This window comes from Tenrec ecaudatus, chromosome 2 (genome assembly GCF_050624435.1).
Source record: "Tenrec ecaudatus isolate mTenEca1 chromosome 2, mTenEca1.hap1, whole genome shotgun sequence".
Classification (NCBI taxonomy): domain Eukaryota; kingdom Metazoa; phylum Chordata; class Mammalia; order Afrosoricida; family Tenrecidae; genus Tenrec; species Tenrec ecaudatus.
This window is the reverse complement of record NC_134531.1, coordinates 46,566,294-46,584,574: the sequence shown is the minus strand read 5'-3', so window position 1 is coordinate 46,584,574 and position 18,281 is coordinate 46,566,294. Positions and strand designations below refer to the sequence as shown.

Genomic DNA, 18,281 nt, shown 5'->3' with positions numbered 1-18,281 from the left:
CTGGAGACTTCCAGAGTGGAAGAAACGGGGCTGACAATCTAGTGAGATCAAGAGAACAAAAGTATGAAGAGGAAAGCATTTTAAAAGTACATTTTAAAAATAGTCAGATTGATAAGAGACCATCCTCAAATATTTAGGAGATTTATCAGCCCATGGATGTGCAGAAACCACCTAAGGCTTAGAAAAGACCTGAGATGAGTAGAGAGAATAGTATCACACAACACTCAGATGGGTCCTACTTCTACCAGTTCAGGAAAATTCATGAAGCAAGGACATTGAGTTGAGTATTCAGTATACCTTGCTCAGGAGGAAAGTATAATTGGCCCTAGAATGAATATTGTTTGGTATGTATAAATAAAGGAGGGTGCAGAAAAATATTTGGGAATAGCTAAAATGAATGCAAATTTAATAAAAAAAATAAGGCCATAGATTTCAGGAGATCAATGAATTCCAAGTAGAAAAGAAGGTGAAAGAGCAGCAAGACAAAAAAATGAAATTGCTCTAAACCCAAGAGAATGTCCATCTCTAAGCCCCTAGAGAAAATGACGTGATACCTGCAGAGCAAATTGCTCCCTAGAAAACTGCTCATGAGAAGACAGTGAAACAGCATCTTCAGAGTACTGAAACAGGAACTATCAAGCCGAAGTTCTAAACCCTATAGAAAAAAGTAATAATTTTCAAGCAAATAAATATACAACTTGGGAAAAGGTTTATTAGTAACCCGAGATAATCACATGACCCAACCTTGATTGCAGAGAGTGAGGAAAAACTGTAGCACTTGCTGATGAAGAGCAAGGACGGTGGTCTTCAGTCTGGATTACACTCAATGTAAGGATTACACTCAATGTAAGGAAGACCAAAACCCTCACAACTGTGCTCATAGGTAACGTGATCAATGGAGAAGAGGTTGAAGTTGTCAAGGATTTTATCTTGCTTGTATCCATAATCAATGCTGAAGGAAGCAACAGTCAAGAGATCAAACGACACATTGCTTTAGGTCAATCTGTTGCACAAGACCTCTTTAGAATGTTGAACAGCAAGGCTGCTAATCTGAGAACTAAGGTGTGTCTGACCCAAGTCGTGGAGTTTTCCATTGCCTCATACGCAAGTGAGAGTTGCATGTTGAATAAGGAAGACTGATGCATTTGAAATGGAGTCTGGAGACGAATACTGAAAGTACCCCGAACTGCTAAAAGGCAGTAAAGTGGAGAGGCACAGTATATTTTGGAGTGTGTAATGTATATAAAAAGATCCACATATAATGGTCACAGTATAAATAAGAATACTACACATGAAGTGAAGTGGTATAATATTACTTGAAGGTGGGCTGCTAAGTTAAAAAATATATACACACTACACAGTTTAACTAAACAGCATAACAAGAAGTTCTAATTGATATACCTAAAAATAGAAGTAAAACAGGGATCATAAAAATATTCAGTCTAACAGAAGCCACCAGATGAGGAAAAGGTGAACAAAGAAGATATGGTATCTATGAAAACTTAATACAAAAATGATAGATGTAAACTTAAGTATATTAAGAATTACAATAATAGAAATGGTTAAATATTTAAGGATAAGAAATTGTTAGGTCAGATTATAAAAGAAAGACAAAGCTGCTTATAAATAAATTAAAAATAGGTGAATGGTAAAACATCCTATCAATATTCACAATTAACTTAGAGTAGCTATATTAAGAAGACACAGCAGAATTTAGACCAAAGTATGTACTTTGTCATTGAGGTGATAATTTCTTTATTTATTTTGACTCCAACTGCTTTTATTTCTGGCCAGCTTGTATCTCTCGAAGGGGATTCCAGCTGAGTGTCGCGCAGTCACCACCAAGCAGACGCCTCCACGGGAGGCCTTGTCATCACCCACACAGCTCTCTCTGGGCTTCTGGGATCCAGTCTCTGTCCAGCAGTTCCAACCAGGAGCTCAAAGCATAGGTACCAGCCTGAAAGTGCCCTCAGGGTTGGTGGAAAGCACCTGGGTAAAAGTCTTGAAGAGCCCAGCACCCTTGGGCCGCCTGGTGATGAGATCCATGGCTCCTGTGTTGTTGGGACTGGGCATACAGACCTCCTTCGTGCAGTGGACTGTCCCATCTTCTAAGGCATACAGGAATTCTTCCGCAGCCCCACACGGTCTCCCAGGTGCCAGTGGAATTTGTGCTGAGTCTCCAGGATGCTGTCAGCATGAACATAGTGCCCTTCCATTTTCTTGATGGCAAAGTGTTTGTCTGGTGACTTCCCACCAAGGTTTGGGGAACTACCCTCTATCTCCTTGGATGTGTACCTGACAGCTAGAGTGGGTGCCTGCACGGGGCTCAACAGCGCAGCAGTCTGTGCCCTCAGTGCCACCACTGCCGGCGCCATGCTTGCTTGACACCCGAGACGATGATTTCATAATGAAAATAGAATTCGTTTTTTAAAATCCTGAACAATTCTGCACTTTATTGGAGAGTTTCTATATACATGAAACAAAAATTGATACAACTGCAAGGTGGAATAAATTTCAACACATTTATCTCAGTAATTGATAAAATAAGTAGGGAGAAAATCAACAGGGATGTGATGGAATCGAAGAACATTATGCCGATAGTTAGATTTTGTGTCCACTTGGATGACCCAAGATTGTCAGTGGTTTGGAAGATGCAGAAATTCCTCATGATGTGATTGAGCACAATGTAATTGGCTCCACCACAGGATCTGCTTTGAGCAGTAAATTATTTGTAAAAAGATTAGAGTTGGGTGCTCACAGTCCCCATGCAATCATTTGAGGAGAAGTTTGCCTGGGGCTGTTCCCAATATGCGTGAACATTGTGGAAAAGCTTGCTTGCTATGTAATGAGTTTGAATCTTGCATCTGGTCCATCCACCTTTGGTTCTTTGGACCTACGCCAGTGGCTTACCATCTTGCCTGTCCACCAGAGGAGTCAGCCCCTGCCTGCCACCTGACCTGCTAACCTTGCTTTTGTTCACCTTTGCAGCCACAAGGACCTGCTGTCCTTGGATCCATTAGTCTGTTCTCTTCCTGACTGTCTTAGATTCATTAGCTCCTAAGCTGTTTAGGTCTGGAGAAGACTCCAGCCTGGTATCTGACCCACCAATTTGGAACCTACCCAGACTTGTATCCTGCCGACACTTAGACTTTCCCACTGCTCAACTGTGTGAGCCATTTTCTTACTATTTCTTGTCTCCTCCATTGGTTTTTCTTCTTGAGATAACCCCGCCTAAGACGCCAATTATCCACCAACTTAACCTCATTAATAATTATAACATACGCCAACTCAAACCATCAGAATATACCTTTGGATTTTTAAATTCACCTAGAGCATTTTAAAAAATGTAATTTTGAGCAATGCAGTTTTGAACAATTTAGATTTCATTTATTATTAAGAAATTGTAATCTTTACTTTAAAATTGGTAGGTAGCATTTTAAAAATAAAATTAATGCATAAGCATTTATTCTGTTTTACTTGTTATTATATAAATTAAGTCTTTTACACTGCAGTTACTTTGGGATTTTTAAATGCGGTATCTATGAAATTTGGAAATATGCCCAACTTTAGAGATATGAGTATTTCAGAGGTATGAAATATTTCAGAGGTAAATATGCCTAATTTAGGGGATATTTCAAATATGTGCCTGGACTAACAAAAAAATGAAAATATTTCAAGCCACATTAAAACATGTCAAAGTAGCAATAAATATAGAATATTATCATCTAGTGAGCTCACTCAATAGATTGGGAGAATTCTTAGTCCACAAATATTAGAAGGACTAATAACTTGGAAAGTTATAAACATTATTTAAAAAACCCTATTTTTGCAAGTGCCCTTAATTTATTAATTTTAATCAATGAATTTTGATTTTTAAAAGCCACATAGAATATGTCTCTACATTCTTTTGTGACGTACTGACTGCTGTTTTTAATGAGGTCTACCCAGTAGTTTAAGATTTAATAGCATCTTCTTATCTGCCGCAGAGGTTAAACGGGGAAATTTGGCATTAACTTGAAAGAATCGAGGAGAATAGGGGAGTGAACATATTTAGAATTGGGTTGGTCTTCATGCCACAAATCAGTTTAAAAGCAAGCTTTCCAAGTTGCTCAGAGGCAACCCCCTTTGCTGAAATTTGCCTGAACTGCACAGCTCAGCCAAGAGCAGGGGGATGGCCCATTCTTGTCTTCCTCCACTTCCCCATTTAAAAACCAATCCCGTGTCCCCCGTGTAGTTTGTACATGTTGAACAGGACAGCGCTCAAGATTCTTAGAAAACCTTGTGTGCTACATTACATAGGCAGTTATATTTGGTCTTCTGTACACTGTGTAGGTCCTCACCAAAATCCTATGTTGTCAATGCTATATCCCTATTTAAAGACACGGACACTGAGGCATATTAAATTTTATGTCAGCTCAGAAACTCAAATGTAGCACAGACACTTTGCCAACCTGTGTGGGGGTCTACCAACCTGTGGGTAGCAAATCAAATGTTCTTTTCACAACTTAGCATTCTCCGCCTTGAATAATTTGTTGGGGGAATGTTAGCTAGACAGAACTGGGTACAGGGAGAAAGAGGTTGCTCATGAAAGGAATAAAAAAACAAAAGGGAGGTGGGGACACCCCCCCCCATGCCTCCCTAGCACATAGGAAGGTGAAGGGTAGAAATGACGTATTTCTTTATCAATGGTAGTTTCTACCTCTATCTTTGCCAATGAGTTGATGTTGACTCCATGACCCTGTAGGACAGGGTAGAATTGTTCCTGTGAGTTTCCATGCTGTCACTCTTATGGGAGTAGAGAGACCCATCTTTCTCCCACAGCGTGGCTGGCAGTTTCATACTATTGCCCATGTGGCTAGCAGCCAAGCCCATGAGCACTATGCTCCCCAGGTCCCGTGGAAGGGTTGGAGGTACTGAAAGGGTGTGGGTGGGAGGGAGACAGGATGCTCACACTACCCACACAGTGGCTGAAGTCACCCTTGGTTTGGGTGTCTGGCTTCAAGGACACATGGCAATCTCTGGGGTGAAGGGGTGCATGTACCTAGAAAAGGAAAGCCAGCCATAGCAGATGACCCACTGAAAAACCTGCCAGTGACGGAAGGTCTGTCATTAGCTGAATAGAAATCTGGTTCTTCCTGCTGAGCAGCCAGTCCTCAAACTAACTAACGGGGAGCCCTTTGACACTGCACACTAAAGTCACCCCTTCGATAAACTTACTTTTTATGTTCAAACCTTTTCTCGGACTCTGGTCCAAAGTTGTCTCTCCCCCGAGTTCTTTCTTGCAATGGGGATGGGGACTAGAGAGGCTCAACCGTGGAGTAGCCTCCTGGTAACAGTAATGCCATGTTTTCTCCCACTGTACTTCCACTTTAAATGGGCTGTAAGTCAACCGTCTCTGAGCGAAATTCTCCATCTGTGACTCGCTAATGACTTCATGTACTCTTCAGGGTCTTCATCAGAATATATGTTCTTGAATCAGTTTGGGGGCTCTGTTATCCCTCCATGTTGATATTTTAGCATTAATAAAGAAAACACTACAAATACAAGGGAGATTTAAAAGGTCTATGGAAAAATGGAATTGAAAGTTAATGTAATGTTTCCACAATCTTTTTGAAGTCCCTCATCGATCTGAGGTTAACTGTTACGTATTATTAGTGAGTGAATCCTAAGAATACAAATAGTCCCCAGTTTCTTAAAAGGTCAGTTTATACACAATTCCTCAGAGGCAAACTACCTAATAATTAAGTTAGGCATAAACTTATCTGTTAAACCCATGTGAAACTGTTCATCACATATTAAAAAACTAAGCAAAAGTAAGCCTTTGCGTAGCTTGATTACGCTATTAAGTACTGTCAATTTGAAAAGAGGTGTTGATTGTGGAAGAAATCACTGTGGTGTTGGGAGAGAGGTGGTTATCAGCCACACCTAGGAGCAGAAGCTTTGGTGCAAAGGAAAAATGACAAAAGTAAGCACTAGTAAACCTGTGCTTACCTTGAGCACTCAGACACTGAAGCCACCACTTATTCTATAAAGTTATATAAACGTTCCCTTGTTTTGAAACCATTGAACCAACCAAGGTAACGACTTTTTACCACACTCCATGTGCAGCTTTTAAACCATGGACAAGGCTAGCCTAGCCTTTTCTTGTACCAGACAAACAAAAAACAGTGGGCCCACTTCATCCCATTGAGTTTATTCTGATTGAGAGCTATCCTATGAGAGTTGCTGGTGGGAAAAGTGGGTGCAGGGAGGATTTGGACAGAGAATGTGTGGAGCCCATGATATCTTAGGGCTACATTTCCAGACCCTCTTGCTAACACCTGAGGACGTTCCCATGACAGTGGAAGGTCCTGTGACTCATCCACACAAACTCTTCAACCTGCTGGGTGTGCATGACAGAGACAAGAAATACCGAGGCCAGCCTGCAGAAAGGTAAGGATTTCTTCATCTTAGGAGTTTCTTAATAAAATTCTCTTGAGATGCCCTGTGTCTTCCAAAGGTAAATCGTTCTCGTGGTATGAAAAAACCTAAACCCCAGAGACAGTTTTAACCATCTTCCTATGGGTTAGCAACTGAATGCATTGTCCTCTGCACCACCAAGTTCCCTTCTTACACTAACGTTAAACACAACACAATTCACTGATAGGGCGTCAATTCCGATTTCTGAGCGACCAAGTTGGACTGCTCCCCAGGGTTTCCAAGGCTGGAAATTCAAGGAGATTGCTCCATCTTTTTCCAAACATGGTGAGTTCAAACCACCTCCCTTTCAGCGACCAGCCCCACACTGAACACTCTGGGCTGCCAGGACTCTTTCATTTTGAAGCATACTGCCGTAATCAACTATCCTACTGGTCAACTGGTCCATTGCAGCTCACAGCTGCCCTATGGACACAGAGTTGCTTCCTAGAATTGCCAAGGCTGCAAAGCTTTACAGAAGTAGACTGCCTCGTCTTTCTTCCATGGAAGGACTGGTACGTTCAAATTGCCAACCTTTGGGCCAACAGCCCAATACTTAACCTACTGTGCCACCAAGGCTCCTTCGTACCCTCACTCACTGCCATAAGCCCATGTTGACGCTCAGTGATGCGATCGGAAGGGATGCAGTCCGGAGAGTTCCTGAGACTGTGACTTCTGATGGAACTTTCTTTCTTCGGAGAGTTGTGGTTCGGAACGGCTAATCTTGTGGTTAACATGTAACCACTATGCTTCCAGGGCTCCTTCTTCGTACTCTAGAACAAGCTTAATAAGAATCTTATGGATTCAATTCCAATGACCTACAGATTCATAAAAAATGCATCTTGCTCTTACTCTGAAGACTGCCTGTACTTTGCCCTGTGGCCTTTTGGGTTATGGTTGGAATTTTCTAACAGTTACATGAATAAAGTATAGACAATTGTCTCATTTTCCCTACCTTAGTGTAATTATGAGATGGCTGGTTGGCTGATCATTCTTAATTCATTAAGATTGATTTAAATAATTCTAATAATTATATGTTGAGAACAGGAAAAGCACTTTCGTTTTCTTCATCCACTTTCCAAATAGGTATGCCCGTTGATTATCAAGAACGGTATACGTGTACATCATAAATTTTTGAGATGCTGCACCTGGCCCTGTTTCCTCCGCTTGCATCTCAGCCTTTTTCCTGGGCAATTCTGATCCTCTTCCTTTAATGAATGTACCACCAATTAATAAAGATGCTTCCCCCAAATAAATATTTTCCCTAAGTGGATGCTTTTGAAACACCAATAAATAACCTTGCTATTTAAAATTCTCATAACAAATTTATGACAGGCAAAAATGTACCATAAATTATAGATACTGATCATTAGTAATGTATGGACTATCCAGTGTCAGACATATGAAATCCAGGGTGACTTAAAATAGCCTAGTTGCTGTGGCTGTATTGTGTGCTCACCGCACTGTAGGCATATTAAATATCTCGCTTTCAATTCCATAATATCTGACTCGGAGGAATTTTTTCCCCATTAATAAGCGACTTGTAACCACGATTGCCCTTCAAGAGTATCACAAGGATAAGAAGCTATTAGTTTAGGTCAACTGAAGCTGGGTTTCAATGGGTTAACTGGGATCATTGCTCCTGAGACTGGTCAGATCCTCAGACTTCACAGCCCTGGCAGAGGCTGGCTCCGTAATAAGTCTCACATTACATGTGGATTAGATTTGTAGAAATCCTGTAACTCAATAGGTACCTGCCTATTCTCTGCTGGCGTCAGCCTGCCTGCACTGCTTTGCTCTCTAGACATACCTGGCATTCCACCCATGCCTCCCACTTACTAAGTGAATGGGGTCTGCCCACCAAAACATTGGGGCATTGTGAAGGAGGAAACCCCTGCAGACAAGCTGAGTGTGAAGTTGGGTTTACACTACAAGGCCTCCTGGGCGTTCTCTGAAAACGCACCGCACCGGCTACACTACCCTCTTCTAACTTCCCTCCGGAGGGAGGCAGAACAGCCATTGCCAGGGATTTGTAGGTAGAATGAAGTTATACCCCACAAGGTATAATGCTGACTGCGTTTTCCGTCTCCAATCTTTTTCTCCTCCAACCCCACCTCCTTGACCACCAAGTGTCCCCTCCCTGGTCCTCTCCGATTCCACCTTCAACCATGTACTTTTACAAACATGTTTACACACAAAGGTGGGAAAACAAAACCAAGCACAGCAAAAAACAGGCTTGGCACTGAACCCTGAAACAGTCAGTGCACCGATTTCTGGGAGCTGTGCCAAACGCGATCAGCACCGTTATTTTAACACCTATCTGTACTTCTCCACACAAATCATTCATGAAATAATTAGCATACTACCTTGTTAAGAATCTAAAAAAAAAAAAAAACCAAAAGAAACGAAGGTAAGGTTTTCATTCAGGAAGCACATCAGATTGTTTAGCATCTTTTTCTAATTAAGCATTAATCCCTCCCAGGAAGAATGAGTCACTCAAGCAAGTGAACTTTCAAAGATAAGGGATTTCTCTTTTGTAAACGGCAATTAACAGCTTTTAAAAGCCAGCTTTGCTCTGTTGTCCCAGCAGCTGAAATGATTCTGATGATTTTGCACCCACTCCCCCTTATACAGCTAACCAACTCAGGAAACGCAGACATTTATGACATCATGACATGAGCTGAGAAGTAAAACAATGAACAAACCCAAACAGAAAGCCTTGCATCATGTTGCGCGCGCGTCTGTCCTTCTTGCAGGAGCTTTGCCAGTGTGTCCAACAGCAGCCCCTTCGAGGGTGACACCATGTGGCATCCCGTGTTGCAGTTTGGGGTCCGTCTACCTTCCACAGGTGCAACGCGTATTCTGACAGTCAAGTGTAGATGCATGCTCTAATTATAAGCACACTTTGTAAAATGTAAAGATCAAGCTTATATTTACATTTAGAAGAAGTTTTAGAAGCATCATAAAGTCCTACAGTTTTATATCATTCAAATATTTATTTAAATTTTCAGTTGCCAACTCAGGTATTGCATGTTTTCCTCACATGTACATACAGGCATATAAGAGATATTGTGGGTTCAGTTCCAGACTACCGCCATTAAGCAATCATAACAATAGATCAAGTCACACGGTTTTTAATTTTTTATTTTCCCACCACACAGAAAAGTTACATTAGTCTTGGTGTCAGAGTGGATCTAATCAGCATGGGGATGCTAGCAAAAAATGGAGCAGTACAAACCCACTAGCCTCACTGTAGGAGAAAGATGGATTGTCTGCTGTTTCAATCTCAGAAACTTTTTGTAAGATCGCTGTGAGCTGCAATCACCTGGGCAGTGGAGTTGGATAGGCTAATAATGTCCAATAGCATTCTGAAAATTTTTGAAATCGTGTGACAATTACCAAACAGTGACCCAGAGGCATGAAAATTTGTTCCACACAGGGTTGCCACAATCCTTCAACTTGTAAAAACAAATAAACAAAAGAACACAATGTACGTGAACACAGCAAAGCAAAGTGGAATGAATGGAGGTCAGCCCAAACATGCATTGAGCATTTGTGCTCTCTCCCAGGTAGTTGGTCATTCATAGATGAAAACAATCAGGTTCTAAGTGGGTTCTGACACCAATATTCACTCTTACGGCTTCTTTGTGGGAAAGCCCTCAGGCATCACCATTGTTGACGACTAAGGAGTCCTTGAGCCTAGGCTGCGGTGGTGGCGCAGAAGAAAGGTCTGGAGATCCACATCCAGAAAGATCAAAACGACCGAGTAACAGTAGGTCATCTGAAAAACAAATGGGGGAAGGAAACATATTATTCTAGTTTAAAATGGAGAGAAATGCTGACTTACTTTACATATTGAACATTTTAAAACAGTCTATCTTGGTTACTTCAAATAGAAATTTCACCTGTGAATGAGCTTCATGAGCTCTTAGAGCTGCAAGGGCTTTATCGCATAGTAATTTGATTTCTTTACTTTTCAGAAAATTAAACTGAAACTCAGGAGGCAAAGTGCCCTATCTGTATTTAGTATTTTATGTGTGTTGAAGCTTCCTTATCACAGCAATTAATCATATATTTCAACACATTTGAAAATTTGCTGCATATTTTGAGAAATTACCTATATATTAAAGACTGCAATTTGTCCTCAGTAACCTTCTACTTCATTACTGAATGGGATTAGCACATAGAAAGCCATACAAACCCAACCTAGTGCAACAGTGCATGCATGCACAGTGCTGCTGGAATTGATTTAATGATATTTAGCATTGCATACATAAATCTGACGGCTTAAAAATGGTTACACTTACATTGTGCTATACTTATCAAGCTTTGTGTTTGCCTTTTTAGAAATAAGTTGTTTAAAACTACATTGAGAAAACTATAAATTCCAACATACAATTATATGGAAATAGGCATACCAAACCCTTCAGTACAATCTGAAAGCAACTATGTTGGCTATAGTTTATTCAGCCAATGATTATTGAGTTTATTGTTATGCTTGCTATTGTGTGGGCAACAAGAATATGGGATATTACAACTTTTCTCTAAGTTAACAATCTATCTTGAGTAGATGGAGACTATTACTACTATTACATTATAAAGTTGATATTTGATGAAATGTCAAACCTTTAACTTTGTGAAACATTAGATTAGGCATTTAGAGAAAGGAGACGTGGTGAGAGAGGCTCTCATCAGAAGGTTCTTAGTAAGACATTCCCCATAAGTCAGGCCTGAAGAACTGCGTCAGATTGTATATTATGTTTATATTTTTCTCGGAGATTTGATGATAGCATACATATCTAAGATATCAAACGTATATTTCTAAACACCCACACACAGTTTTATACGTATGGTTCTAGGGTTCGGCTACACCTATAAGATGTTCCTACTATCTTTCCTGTTAATAATGTACACCTCCTTAGTTATTTAACTCTTCTAAGGTCGGATTGAAGACTCAAGTTCTTCATCAATTTATCAAAAACAACTTCATTCATTGTGTTCCTTTTCCTAATCACTCATAGTACAGAGTGGATAAATTATTATTATTTTTTACACAGGAAATATTTTGAAAAGATAACACATCCATTCCTTTGATAGGCATTTCTTCCTCAGTACAAGTGTCTCGTGAAACCTTTGGAGACAGCACCCCTGAAACAAACGATGCTCCAGAGGAATCGGTTCATCATGAAATGATCTATGAACAGATGGGTGCCAGCTGGCAGGGAGGATTATAGGAAGTAATTAAAAGAATGGTCTCAAGTCTACCTATTTATCACTTATTTAATATGCACCTTGAAGAACTGATCGTCAGAGATTTGATGACAAGAATCCGGGGTTAGGGATAAACCGAAAATAAACCCACTGATGTGACCTTATATGGAAAGAGTGGAACTGCTCTGCCAGGCTTCCAGGAATTGGAAATTACAAAAGCCGAATGTCTCCTCTTTCTCCAGAGAAGTGACTACTAGGCTCGAACTGCTGACCCTGTAGTTAGCAGGCTAAACAAATAATACCATGAGGGAACCTGGTAATCTAACCAAGTCAATGAAGTTTTATTTACTTTTTACATTATTAACAAAAGAGAAATGGTACTCTTTAAAGATTTTTAAGATTTGGAAAGAAAAAGAAGTCAGAAGGGGGCAAACCAGAACTGTGAGGTGGATGCTGAAGGATTTCCCATGGAAACTTTCTGTGGTCACCTGGGTTGTCTAAAGAAATAAAACCAGTGGTACTCATATATCTATAAGAAAGAACATCATCGCAAGATATAACTTTATATCAAAACATAGCCCTGCCTAGACCAAATCAAGTTCACGGGTCTGATGCTAGCCAGAATGCGTCAGCCTCCTAGAGCAGAAAGGTGAATGGGGAAGCAGGGATTCACGGGTCAGTGGGCGCAGAGTTGTGTGGATCGAAGGTCAGGAACATGGTAGGAGGCTGACAATTTGCTGTGTTGTCAGCCTGTGGGGGACACCTGCTCCAGACACGAGACCCAGGACCCAGTCCAGCAGGGAGGCTAAGGAAAGAGAAAGAGGATATCTCCTCTGAAAAGCCCACACCCCCAAAGAGGCATCATCCAGCAACGACCTGATTGATAGTTTGGATTCTACTCCGACACTTTCATCCAAGTTTAAGAAGACTTAAATTTGCCTGTTGATTTCCCATGGGAAACGGCCATGGTTTGATGAGAAAAACGAGGAGAGGCATTGCCGTGGTTGAAGACTGGGTAATGATGTTTTCCTGTGAGTTTTTCTGCTAAAGCTTTGGTGACATTCTCAAAACCCTCTCATAATAAGTAGGTATTAGCATTCATTGGCCCTCCAGAAAAGCAATAAGCAAAAGGCTTAAGCAGCCCTCCCAAATTTGCCAGAACCTTTAATTGATTGACTTTTGCTTTGACTCGACCATTTACACCTTTTGGTAGCTATTGTTCTGATTTTGCTTCGTCTCCAAGATTGTACTATTAAAGCCATGTTTTATCTTCTGTCACACAGTTTATAAGAGATGCTTCAGGTTCTTGGTCTCATTTATTAAAACATTTTAGTAAAAATTCTGCTCTCTCAGATCTGGGCACAAGTTCTCTCTTCCCAAAAGTTTTTTTCCTTGTATTTTCTCTTATTTTTGATATTTGTAATTTTTCAAAACTTTTATTGTAAATGGACTGAAGAGTCACAGACCAGATCATCAGTTTTACGTTCAACAATCGATACGTATTTGTTTCATGCCATTCATTGCCATACCCTCAATGTACCATCACGCATCTTCTTTTCTGTTTCCTGTTTCTATCCCTCCTTCTTTCCTAGCCCTTGGGTAAAGTTTGCATTTTGATTTTTAATGGTTGATTATGCTAAACTTGTTTATCTTACTTGTGTTTTTGTTTCCCATATACAACTGTCTAGTTTTAAGCTGAACCCATTGAAATGCCTTTGGAGTTTGCTATTGTTTCTGGTGTTAATCTCTGGTCTTAATCAGTCAGGGCAACAACAGCATAATTTTTTCCCTCACATATTAATATTCACTGCCTGCTCTTGGGGACTTCACCTTTGAAATAGTCTCCTCTCTTTTTAAAATGAGGTATTGATTTATAAACTACTGATTTCATTCTAACATGTTCCTCACAGACTTTTCATAAAGGCAGCTATTTCATCATTTTTCACCCAAGCTTCCCCATACATCTGATGTGTTCTTCCTTCAATTTTAGCAGAATTTCACTATGATAGCAGCTTTTATTAAATTAATGTTTGATTTTCAGTGTCCCCATCAAAGTATACCCTGTTCAGACATGTAATAACCAGGTAGTAGAACTTTACATGGGTGCAAAAATATTTTGAATTTCATGCATAATTTTTGTAAACATACTGTCTATGAATTTTCGAAGATCATATATATATATCCCTATAAGTCAGAATGGACTCAACAGCAAAATATGTGTATGTTTGTATATATACATATATGTATGTGTACGTATATTTATATGTGTATATATGTAGGAGCCCTGGTGATGTAGTTGTTATGTATTGGGCTGCTAACCACAAGGTCAGCAGCTTGAAATCACTAGCTGCTCTGTGGGAGAAAACTGAGGCTTTCCACTCCTGTAAAGAGTTACAGTCTCAGAAACCCACAGGGCAGTTCTATCCTGTCCTATAGGGTCTCTAAGAGTTTGAATTGAGTGTATGGCAGTCACACACACACACACACACACACACACACATTCATTACTCTTTCATTCATTCTGACTCACAGAGACCTTCTAGAGCAAAGAGGATCTGCATCCTAGGGTATCCTGGGCTGTAACCTTTAAGGACATAGACACACTACCTGATCTTCATCCTGCAGAGCGGCTGGTAATTTTGAACCCCAATCCTTCTGTTAGCAGTTGATCCTTGATCTATATACAGGCTTCATATTAGTACAGTTACGCATTCTGGAATTGCCATACTTCTTATGACGTCTATTATTTTTTGTGATCCACGGTGTCAAATGCCTTTGGGTAGTTAGCATATGTTCTGACATCAGCAATGATGTCTATGTCTCTTCTTACACATTCTCTTCTGTCTCTGACTTACATTTCTGCAATGATTTTTAAAATACTTTTAGCCATTTTACTTGTAGGTGATATTAATGATGCTGTTAGATACTTTCTGCATTCTATTAGATCAATTTATTTTGGAATGGGTACAGATATGGAATTCATAGAGTGTTGGCCAGGTCTTATATATTCCTTTGCATTGAAATAAAGAGCTTCCAGAGCTACATCTATTTAGTTTGTTGGAACATCTCAATTTGTATTGTATCAAATCTCAAAGTTTTAATTTTGCTCATGGAGTCACTGTATCTTGGATTTTTTTCATAATCACTATCAGCCCTTGATCACATATTGCCTCCTGAAAGGCAAGTTGACGCAACCAATTATTTATGGTACAATAGCATTGTATATTTTTCTATATTATAGCTCAAAATGTGAATTTTTTCTTCAATTTATTCAACTTGAGAAATGCCAAGCATGTTCTCTCCATTTTCTCTTTTAATTTCAGGACTTCACAAATTTCATTTTAATACTTAATTTTCTTGACCTCTGATATCTTCTGCTCAGATCTTTTACTTCATCTTTGTTTTTTTTCCACTTAGTTTAGCTACTTTATGTTCAAGAGACAGTTTCATACTTCTGACAACTATTTTGATCTTTTCTTTCTTTTCTGTTTTTTTGTTTAATTTCATTTGTTTTATTGACATATAATTTAAATATGACAATTCAATGGTTTAAAAATATTTTCTTCCCTGTATTTTAAATGATTGCACGATATCCTTAATGTTATTCCGCAACTTGTTCAGACTGTGGTCACCACTGATCAATGCATCAAATCTATTCTGGAGATTATATCTAAATTAAGCAGAATATAGTGAAGCTCATATTTCGTTCTTGTGGATTTGCTTTCATTTTCTTCATCTTTAATTTGAACTTGAATAGGAATCATTGATGGTCTCTTCCTTGGTGAAACAAACCTTATTCTGAGTGAAAATATTGAGTAGTTGAGTCGATTCATGTGTATTCTACCCAACAAGAACATGTTGAAAATTTTTATTTACAATACGTAGGTCCTTTATTTTACAGAATTCTATCATGAAATCTCTGGCATCATTTTTTGTTAACAATATTTGGAAATATTTTCAAACTCTGCTCTTCTTTGTTTGTTTTCAACATTCTCATTCTAATCACGAGAAGTTATCGATACATTTTATTGTGTGTTTTATACATTTCAGGCTGCAAAAGTTGATAAAAACTGTAACTTCCTCACTTTTGCCATCAATGTTTAATATGAAATTTTAAATACTACTCATGTTAACTGGTCTCCCAAATATTATCCTATCACTGGCAAAATGTCCTCAGGAATAGATCTTGACTATTTCTTGAAAACTAATACCAGACCATATCTCTTCAATTTTCCAGCATAAACTACATGATCATCTTACTCTAAAGGGCCTACACTGGTCTATTTTAGCCCATTAACTCTTATGAGTTCTATTTCATTTTCAATATTCATACTGTGTTTTTCCATGTTTTAATTACTAGCGGATGTTATTATTTTGAGCCCTCCCACATCATCAATGAAGATCACTAAAAGCGGACACCATTTGTTCGTGAAAGTTAGCTTGACTTTGAGGAGGCAGCTCTTCCCCAGTCACATCGTGAGTAACTTCCAACACCTTCCAGATTTATAGCAGACAATCTTTTGCTTATGTTCATAAGGTTTTCACTGGCCAATCGTTAAAAAATTAGATAGCTAAGTCTTTTTTCCAGGCCTGTCTTTACCTGAAAGAGTGCTGAGACCTGAGCCCCAGTGGTGACTCTAAGGGTAGTTGAGATACTGAGAACATAGAGCACAGCAACATGCAAGCCACCATAGTAGGACAAACTGACAGGTGAGTGGAGCAACTGTGCATAGGACATGTTAATATTGACAGTTGTGATGTTGCATGCTTTTTAAATTTTCATCTTCTTTATTCATTAAAATGTATTACTAACAAAAAATAGAGATGAGTGAAACTGATGTGCCAGGGGGATATACCAATTTGGGTTGTTTTCATATATTTCCTAGGATTGCAATACAAGCTATGCCACAGTTTCGTTGACCAGTTTATAGTATAACCAATGAAAAAGTTGCTGAGTGCTATGCTTAATTCAAACATTAGTTAATAATATAATAACTTGTGCAATGCATATAGGGTTTCAAATGAAAGCTAACCTCAATACATATTTCATCAAAAGAAATCTTATTTACATATTCAAACCTAGTCCATGAACTATTCCTTCAAGCTTTGGAAGTTTATATCTATGCCAATTCTACAAATGTAGCGTACACTTCCAAGTGGGCCTATTGCCGTCACAGTTTTTGCCTTTGGAAATATTCTCCTATTTCAATACAGTCATTGAAGAAATACTGTCATTGCTCAACTATTTGAAGATTCGGGCAAACTTCTTCACTTTAAGCTGGGACCCTGATTCTTCCGGAGAATATTAAGTTTTGGGAAATAGCCAGTTTTGAAGCAAACTCACTAAAATAAAGAACCAATTAGATGAGACCAACTCAAATAAAAGTAATGATTTTAATTACAGCAACTTACTTTTGCCATTTTCTCAGTTTCCTTTAACAGTGGAACTGGACATACATGCATGATTTGACCTTAATGTGCACAGAGTTTAAAGGAAGAATGTAATTCTTACCTCAAAATGTTAAATATTGCACTTGTATTATTAAAGCACAACATCTATTTAGGTGTAAAGATCTGGTAGAGTTTTAAAAGTCTGTTGTTATTGGGTACCAACCTATAGCTACTCTATGCACAACAGAGTAAAACACTGTCCAGTTATGGAACATCCTCACAAGAGTTGCTGTACTTTAGAACATTGTTGCAGCCATGGGAACAATCCATTTCACTGAGAACCTTATCTTTTGTCGCCCCTCTGTTATGACGTATGATGTTCTTCAGGGACTGGTCTCTCCTAACGACATGTCCAAAGTATGGAAAACTAAGTCTCTCCATCCTTGCACCTACAGAGCTCTCTGGTCATACTTCTTTTAAGAAACATTAGTTTGTCTGTTTAGTAGTCCATAGTACTTTCAATATTATTCACCAGCTCCACAATTCAAATGCATCTTGGTGGTCTTCAGTATTCCGTAGTCAATGTCCAACTTTCAAATGCATATGAGGTAGTACCATAGCTTTGCTCAGGCACATCTTAGTCCTCAAAGTAATATTCCTACTCTTCACTACTCTAAAGAGGTGTTGTGCATCGTTTACCTAATGCCACAAGCTTGTTGATCTCTTGACTGCTGCTTCCAAGAGCATGGATTGTGGAACCAAACAACAAAATTCATGACAACTTCAACCTTTTTTCCACTTATCATGATGTTACCTAATGGTCCAGTTGTGAGGACGTTGGTCTTCTTTACATGGAATTGTAATCAAAACTGCACTTATTGAACTTCATTAGCTCATGCCTTAAGTCCCCCCTCAGTTTCTAGAAGCAAGATTATGTCACCTGAAAATCACAGGTTGATAATAAGCTTTCTTCTAATCCTGATGCTGTGTTCTTCATATCATTTAGCTTCTCTGGTTATTTGCTCTGGATACAGATTAACAAGTCTGGTAAAGGGATACAACCACAATACACATCTTTCCTAATTTTAAACCATGAAATATTCCCTTGTTCTGTTTTCACAATTGCCTCTTGATCCATGCACAGGTTCCACATGAACACAATGAAGTGTTCTGGAATTTTTTATGATACACACTGTCAAATGCCTTGGCATAGTCAATAAAAT

At 39.1% G+C, this 18,281-nt stretch overlaps 1 pseudogene; it reads right to left on the bottom strand.

Moving 5' to 3' along the window:
- Positions 1-1,938: 1,938 nt before the first annotated feature.
- Positions 1,939-2,375, bottom strand: LOC142440774 (large ribosomal subunit protein bL27m pseudogene; annotated as a pseudogene).
- Positions 2,376-18,281: the final 15,906 nt, after the last annotated feature.